Genomic DNA, 7,077 nt, shown 5'->3' with positions numbered 1-7,077 from the left:
TTGCCAGAAGTGGTTTTTCAGGCTTGTCTAAAATTATGTAATTTCAGACAAATCCAGCCTTCCTCTCTGCTGTGAGCACAGCTCTGCTGGAGAGGCACTGACCTCCCTCCTGCTGAAACACCGCATGCCGCTGGGCGAAGGAGGCCAAGGAGAGGAAAGGTGTCCGCTGCCCATCGCCACTCCAGCAACGCTCACAGAGGTGCACCACGAGCCTTTCCACAGTCTGTGGGCAGAGGAGATGGTGGTTTAGCTCTGGAGGCCCCTCATCCCGAAAGGGAAAACAGAAGTGGAACAACAGTACGCTTTTGTGAGCGGGACAGACCGCTTTGGAGCCCAATTAAACTGTTCTAGTAAATTCGAAGTACTCTTATAAAAGAGTAAATAAAAATCAATGGAAATGCACTTTTCCCTCACCACTGTATAAACAGAAAGCCGGCGCTGAGAAAGCAAGCATGGTGGCAGGGAGCGGACTCTGCCAGCCCTGAATACAACACATCGTTAACACAGCCAAAGCTGCTCAGCCTGGGAAGACTTAAAAATTAGAGCCTGGTGAAGCCTGAACTCCAGATTAAAAAGAAATCTTCATCTTCTCTTACTACAACGCTCTCCCCTAGGAACATGGCATACTGACTCTTGTTATGTGGGCAGGTTAAAAGTTTCAGCAATCTTGCTAGATTTCTTTCCTAGAGAAAAGAGCAAGTATATTTATGGATTTGGCTCTTACGCTCAAACCTTCATAACTGAACACTTATTTTCTGTGTGTGTAATATAAATACGCAAGCACGCACACGAGCACAAACTGGGATGCGTTCACGTGTGCATGAAGGTCACCACCTGCACGTGGAGTCCTTAGCACCACCTGGAAGAACCTGAGTTATTTACATGCATTCTTCCTGTAGAGCAAGGAAAACCCATGCAGTTTAACGAAGTCAGAATCAGCCTGGCTCTGCAGAGCCCCACCAGGTTTCTGGGGACTTCAGAGCCAGAAAAGTCTGCAGAATTTCAGGGACTAATCTGTAGAAGTTTAAAAGTAGCCTGAAGAATTTAATGGAGATTTAGATGCCTGCGACTGAAACGTTGTATTTTTGAGAACGATTGACCAAGATGAATGACATCCACTTAGTAGTCATGAAACATTGTGTCAGTATTACGCCCTACTAGCATACGTAAATCGAGGTGCAATGTCTGTATCATTTTCTTCTCAGATGAAGAAAGGCTTATGGTCTTCATAAGATTAAGCTGTTCTAAAACGAAATGAAATATTGCTCGTAAACAGCAGTGATGTTTACATACAGAAACTAAACAAAATTGGGCGGAACAGGCTGAATGAATCAGAACAAACAAGAAACTCGTAAGAGATGTTCCTTCCTTATTAATATCCTCCCTGGTACTACTCCGAGGGTTTTTTTGTTTGCCTTTCCCACGTCTCTTGTCAGTGCTTTCAGATACAGAGAGCCTCACAATATGCTATAGCTTGAATGTTTGCATTCATCGAAGTGAAAACTTCTGTTAATAAGAATTCAGTTATTTGGAAAGGTTTCCTGGCGGTACAGCACCACCTTTCTAAGTTCACTTCCAATGGGAATTTTACTTTCCATAAACCTCGTTTGACTCATAAAATACAAATAGATGGTTTGCTGTGACTCCAAAGTAAAGGACCTCAGAGGAACGAGCATGAAAAAGTAGAGCCTGTCACAAGCATCTGTGGAACAGTAGGAAGTTATGGTAAGCTTGTGAATAGTAGCACTGTCTAAGGCTCCCCATGGGAATGCTATTAAATTAACAGCACATTCAGATTAATTGCTTTTTTTTTTTTCCTGGGGATTTTTTTTTTCCAGTTGCCCAACAGGTATCTTGTAATGCAGAATGGTGGTTCACAGAGGTCACCCTGTAACGCAGTGGGTTTGATTTGGTGGTGAGGTTTTCTGGTTTTGCAGCTTTTTCTTAGCTGTGTTTCAAAGTCCTGAGTTATTAATTTATCAGACAGAAATAGAAAAGCAGCTACAGTACTCTGACCCAACCACACACAAATCCTCAGGGAAGTCAGATGTCTCTTCAGAAGTCATGAATGGTGAGATAACAACATCACACACACGCTTTGAATTTTAATTGTCACTAGTAAGGATTAGGAACAATCCCTGTGAGCAATCAATTTTGCTGGCATTACTGAGCCAGACTCAAGCCTGCTTTTAGCTAACTGCAATGCAACATTCATGCCTTCAACCTGATTTTAGCAAGTTCCCTTCCGTTCTACAGCAACTACATCACTGAGGGCTCCAAGTCCCCGGTTTGGTATCCCCACCCTCACTAACTCATGACCACAGGGGAATTATAACAGGGAATAAAGTAATCCCTCCCTTGCCACTGCCAATGTAAGACAGCATTGTCATACCAGTTCATCAGTGACTGGCTTTTCTCCTGTACGGCCATAATGTTCCTTCCTAAAAGAAAGCTGAAAATACGGGGAGATTGACTGCCCCCCCAAAGCTGTTTTGGTGTCTGAACAGGTCATTTACGCAGAAAGAATTTTATTTGAAATATACTGCTCTTTGGTGTTGATGGCTGTGTTTTTCTGGTATCATTGCTAGTCCTTCCACCCAGCACAACTAGGATGGTTTCTTCTGGCACTTTATTTCTACAGATTCCATGCTGGGTCATGACTAGAAAGGACAGGCTGCAAATTTGGCATTGTGGAGAAAGAGGGAAAAAGAATAGGAATTACAAAAAGACCAGCTCTTATTTCAATTTTCAGAAAAATGCAGCTCTTTCCCAACTTTTAGCATAGGGAAATAATCTGGCTGGTGCTTTGTTCCTAGCCTTAAGTAACAGTTTTAAGTGACTGCTACATTTAGTCAGAGAGAGAACTGGTTTTGTGAATAACTTGCAAAGGACCTATGCGTGTGCCAGCTGTACAGGGTAATGCCGTTGCCTTAAAAGGATTAACTTGGGATTTACACGACTAAGAGCTGAGATACACGGTGCCTGAACACAGGAAGGCACAAAATGAAAACTTCCTCCAAGGAAATTAAAACATCTCCCTCTCTCTTCTCAACTAAATCAAATAATTAAATGAAAGAAACCAACCTGATGATGAAAATGCCAACAAAGGGGCTTTACCCTTCGTCAAAGCTGTGACTTCTCTCTTCATCAGGTCATGCGATACAAACATTAGGAGCACACATCCTGCTTTCGCTCCACGAGATTTCCCTTCTCCAAATCCTTTCCGTTGGCCATGGGAAGAGCTCCAGACCCCCCTTGGTCTGATACATCCCATTAGAGCAACAAAGTTGCAATCTGTGGTCTCAGCCTTGCAAGATCTTAACTCCTACAGCGATCAACAGATTGTATCAGGAACGGTGCCCCACCACATACCCTACCTGCCTGCCCTCATTGCCCTCAGCCCTGCTCTCACCACCACCAGCCCATTTCATGGTCGGTGGCCAGCATGGACCCTTTGCTCTCGCGTAAGCAGCCCTTCAACAGGAAGCACCTGGGTATTCCCCATTTATAGGGCAGGTGGAAGCAAGGCTGTTGCTGCCGTAAGTGAAAACACAGCATTAGCCAGCATCCTGGCTCCTGGTGGGAAATGTTTTATTAATCAAAAAAATACTTTCCACCCTGTGGTGTCTTGCAGACCTTTAAACTTGCATCTGCAAAAATCAGAGAAATTCTTCTGTTATTCTCACAACAAAGTTAAAACACAGAAACCATTTTTAAAACTTCAGGATTTTTTTTTTAAACAAGAGAGAGAACTTCAACCTGATTAGAAATACTCTCTAATCTCAACACAGGGTGGTATGGGCAAGGCAGAATTTCCAGTTCATTAGGGTAAAGCTGCGTTCCCAGAGGAAAGTAACATGATCCAGGATTTTGCTTGTAATCTATCAAATCATCCTCAGCTGTGATATCTAGCTTTTGTATTATAGGGTAGCATAGGTGTGTATTTGGGGCACTCCACGTGCTTTGCCTACAGCATTATCAAGAATCCACTCCCTCTTGTATCCAGAGTTTCTGAGGCAATTCAAACAGCTCCCAGCTTTTACCAGCAATTTCTAAGTAACAACTTTTCCTTCCTAAAACAAATGACAGCCTGAGACTAAGGAGCAATGCCATTTAGTGATTTATAAAGACAAACAACTTACTTATCACCAATGAAATCTTCATATCATGCCACACATTATGTAAGTATAAGAGTAGAAAGAAATATCTATAGAAATAGAACAGAATAAGCATTGGCCTGACTGTCACCAATAGCACTTCAGGCCTTCAGAAGAAAAAGACAGTTTTAAAACAGCATATATTTTTGACAAGGCACAGAGCTTAAAATACCTGGGAAGTAAAACAGTGGTGAATCAAAATAAAAAACTTCAAGTCAGCAAAATGCTGGTGTCACATCTGCTAGCTCCACAAGGGAAACGAACAAACAAAAAAACAAAACAACAACAAAAAAAAGAGACACACACAGAGGAAAAATAAAGAATGGGACAAAACTTCCTCAAAGACCCCAAGCTTTTACGTACCTCATTTGTGTTAATGACTCCAAGAGTTCAAAGGTGCTCCTATTTTAATGTTGGATAATTGCTGTTATGGTAATCAAAACATCATTTAGTGAATCCAGCATATTGTGTTGAAAATAATGTAAAATAATATTGTAAGCAGATAATTTAACTTGACAGATGAAGACTTGCTCTCATTCATAGAAATGAAAATTTCTCCACAACGTTTAGTATATAACACTGCAACCAAGTGGAAAAAGTTCAGTTTAGAAGAAAAGTCTACAGAAACCCATGCCAAAACATACATAAAATGTTCCCCCAGATCTGTTATTTAATAAAATGTTGTGTGTCTATTAGCTGTCATAACTCGTCATTCAGAATCCATACAAACACACGTCAACACGTGCGCTCCCACCAGAAGTAACAAGGCTTTCCAAGGGCTGATCATGACCAACGCCTGGACCTCCCCCATCATTTTAACATGCTAAGTAATCAGCTTCATTATGGGTCAGTTCCTTACCGTATACCTAAAAGTTTAACCTTACCTTGTAAGCATTTTTAATATGGCTGTTGAGTCAGTCGCACAGGGATACGATTCAAGCATTCCTGATACATCTCGACTGGTGGGCAGACTGGCCAGCACCGATGCAGGACAAACCTGGCCAGGTCACATTGGTCTTTCTGCTGGACAAGTGAAAATAACCCCTTAAACTGCTGAAAAGTTTTGACAGAAAATCACTTTATGCTTGTTTTGTTTCCCCAAGTCACGGTGAGTGAGGAAATTGGGGGGGCACAAACTATGGGTGTAGCTCATAGCTTCAAGTATTCGAATAAGTGCCAGGTCCAGTATGAAATAAAAGTTACTCTCTGTGTATGAATTGCTCCTCTTGCAACGTGCATAGTAATTCCAATATTCCCAAACCCGGAGCAGTTCCCACAAGAAAAGGAAGGAAAAAAGAAAAGGCCTTTCACAAACACATTTACAGCCCTTACTGTGAAATTGGTCTGCTCACCACTGATACACAAGACTATCGGAGAAAGCTAAATAGGAAGAAACAGATGGAAAATTGGGCAGGTGTTTGGAAAATAAAATACGTAACAAAGATTAGGAAATGCCAGAAGGTTCTTTAAAAGGCCAGAGGAAGAACTGGGAGTGCTGATGCCCAGTTTCGGCAAAGCTCGGGGAAGGAAAAATGCCTGTTATGAGTACTATGGTTGATTTTATCTAAAATAACTCACCCCCTCAAACTTGTCTGGGTCATTGCAGAAAGTGTATCCTTTGGGGGTGTTTGAGTCTGACAAGGCTAATTCAAATAGATGACAGCACCTGCATTTGGGAAACATACATCATTACAAGAAAATCAAGAGGAAAATCAACTGTACAGGCATTTTACATGCATATTAAAAGATACAAGTTCTCTATCATATAATACAAGGAATACTCCACACTTAGCATGATTAGAATCTGTGTGAGTCAAGGTTTACAGTCTTGTGCCCAAGCCAGCCAAACATTAAAAGCCTGTGACTAAACAGAGGAAAAAAACCAAAAGATAGCCCTGCAAACTCTATTTTCTGACTATGAATGGCTCACGTTGAATCATCCGCTTGGGCCAGATAATGCTTGCACAAGTTGTCAGATAATGAGTTAAGCGCCACAAATGGAAGGCGCAAACCTTCGCGGTTAGTTGGGGAAAACAGTGGAAATGAATGAAACGGGGGTTTGTTGCCTCCCACACCAACCACACAGAAGCTCGTCTGTTCTGAGGATTCACGACATCTTTGAGTGCGGGGTGCTCTGCCCACAGCACTGGTCACCTGCTGAGAGCTCGCATTGAATTAGGTTACATTATAATTGGATTTTCCGAAGGCACCACATTAGCATTTTCCATGATCTCACCCTTAGCCAAATCACTAATCAGGAGTAGTGTGGTTATATTGTTTGCTGGTTAAATTATCTGCTGCTATAGTGTCTGTAAGCCAGCTCCAAATTCATGCAGAGATAAACACTCCTCTCTCTCTAACAGAGACTCAGGAGTTTATTCTGTAGCTAATGTTGCAATCAGACTCTAATTTTCAATAGCTCATGAAAAAGCAATTTCTCTCCAGAGGCCGATTTGTTCGGTGCTTTGCTTGTGTTCTTCCTGAGTCCATATTATAAGTTCGGAGTGTCGTTTCTTTGATTAGTGTGGGCAAAAGCAGCATTGCTGTAAAATGTAACAGCAGAAAAATCCTTTCCCATGGGCTATTCCCTATTGTGTCCAAAATCAAGTGCTGAACATGTTTAATCCTATAAGGTTGTTATTTTAATGCACAGGCCTTTGTATATTGATGGGAATGCAAATACCTGTTCTAAAAGCAGCAAAGACACATGCAGGCGATCTCTGATGACTCTGTCTTCGTACAGCTCAAAAAGCCGTTTGTGTGGGAACTTAAACTCACATTAACTACTACCGAGCTATAAGAAAAGCACACAGGACATCTCATGCGGCCCTATGGTACAAAAAACTCAGTTCCTTCTTTCAGGTGGGATCCCATCGGGTTCGGGTACCTGCCTGAAGGGAAGAGACAATCTTGCAAGTAG

General features: G+C 41.9%; 1 long non-coding RNA gene across 1 annotated transcript; it reads right to left on the bottom strand.

Annotated features, from left to right (window-relative positions):
- LOC148051588 (uncharacterized) lies at positions 1-7,064 on the bottom strand. The gene is made up of 5 exons (XR_015700146.1): positions 6,841-7,064; positions 5,736-5,823; positions 5,042-5,177; positions 4,521-4,736; positions 1-223 (listed from the first exon to the last, which is right to left on the bottom strand). It is a non-coding gene; the product is annotated as an uncharacterized LOC148051588 (long non-coding RNA).
- Between the last annotated feature and the right edge of the window lie 13 nt (positions 7,065-7,077).

Source organism: Nipponia nippon, unplaced genomic scaffold (genome assembly GCF_047370975.1).
Source record: "Nipponia nippon isolate SJK-2023a ecotype South Korea unplaced genomic scaffold, ASM4737097v1 scaffold_6, whole genome shotgun sequence".
Taxonomy (NCBI): Eukaryota; Metazoa; Chordata; class Aves; order Pelecaniformes; family Threskiornithidae; genus Nipponia; species Nipponia nippon.
The sequence above is the reverse complement of the archived record's forward strand: the minus strand, read 5'-3'. Positions and strand labels throughout refer to the sequence as shown.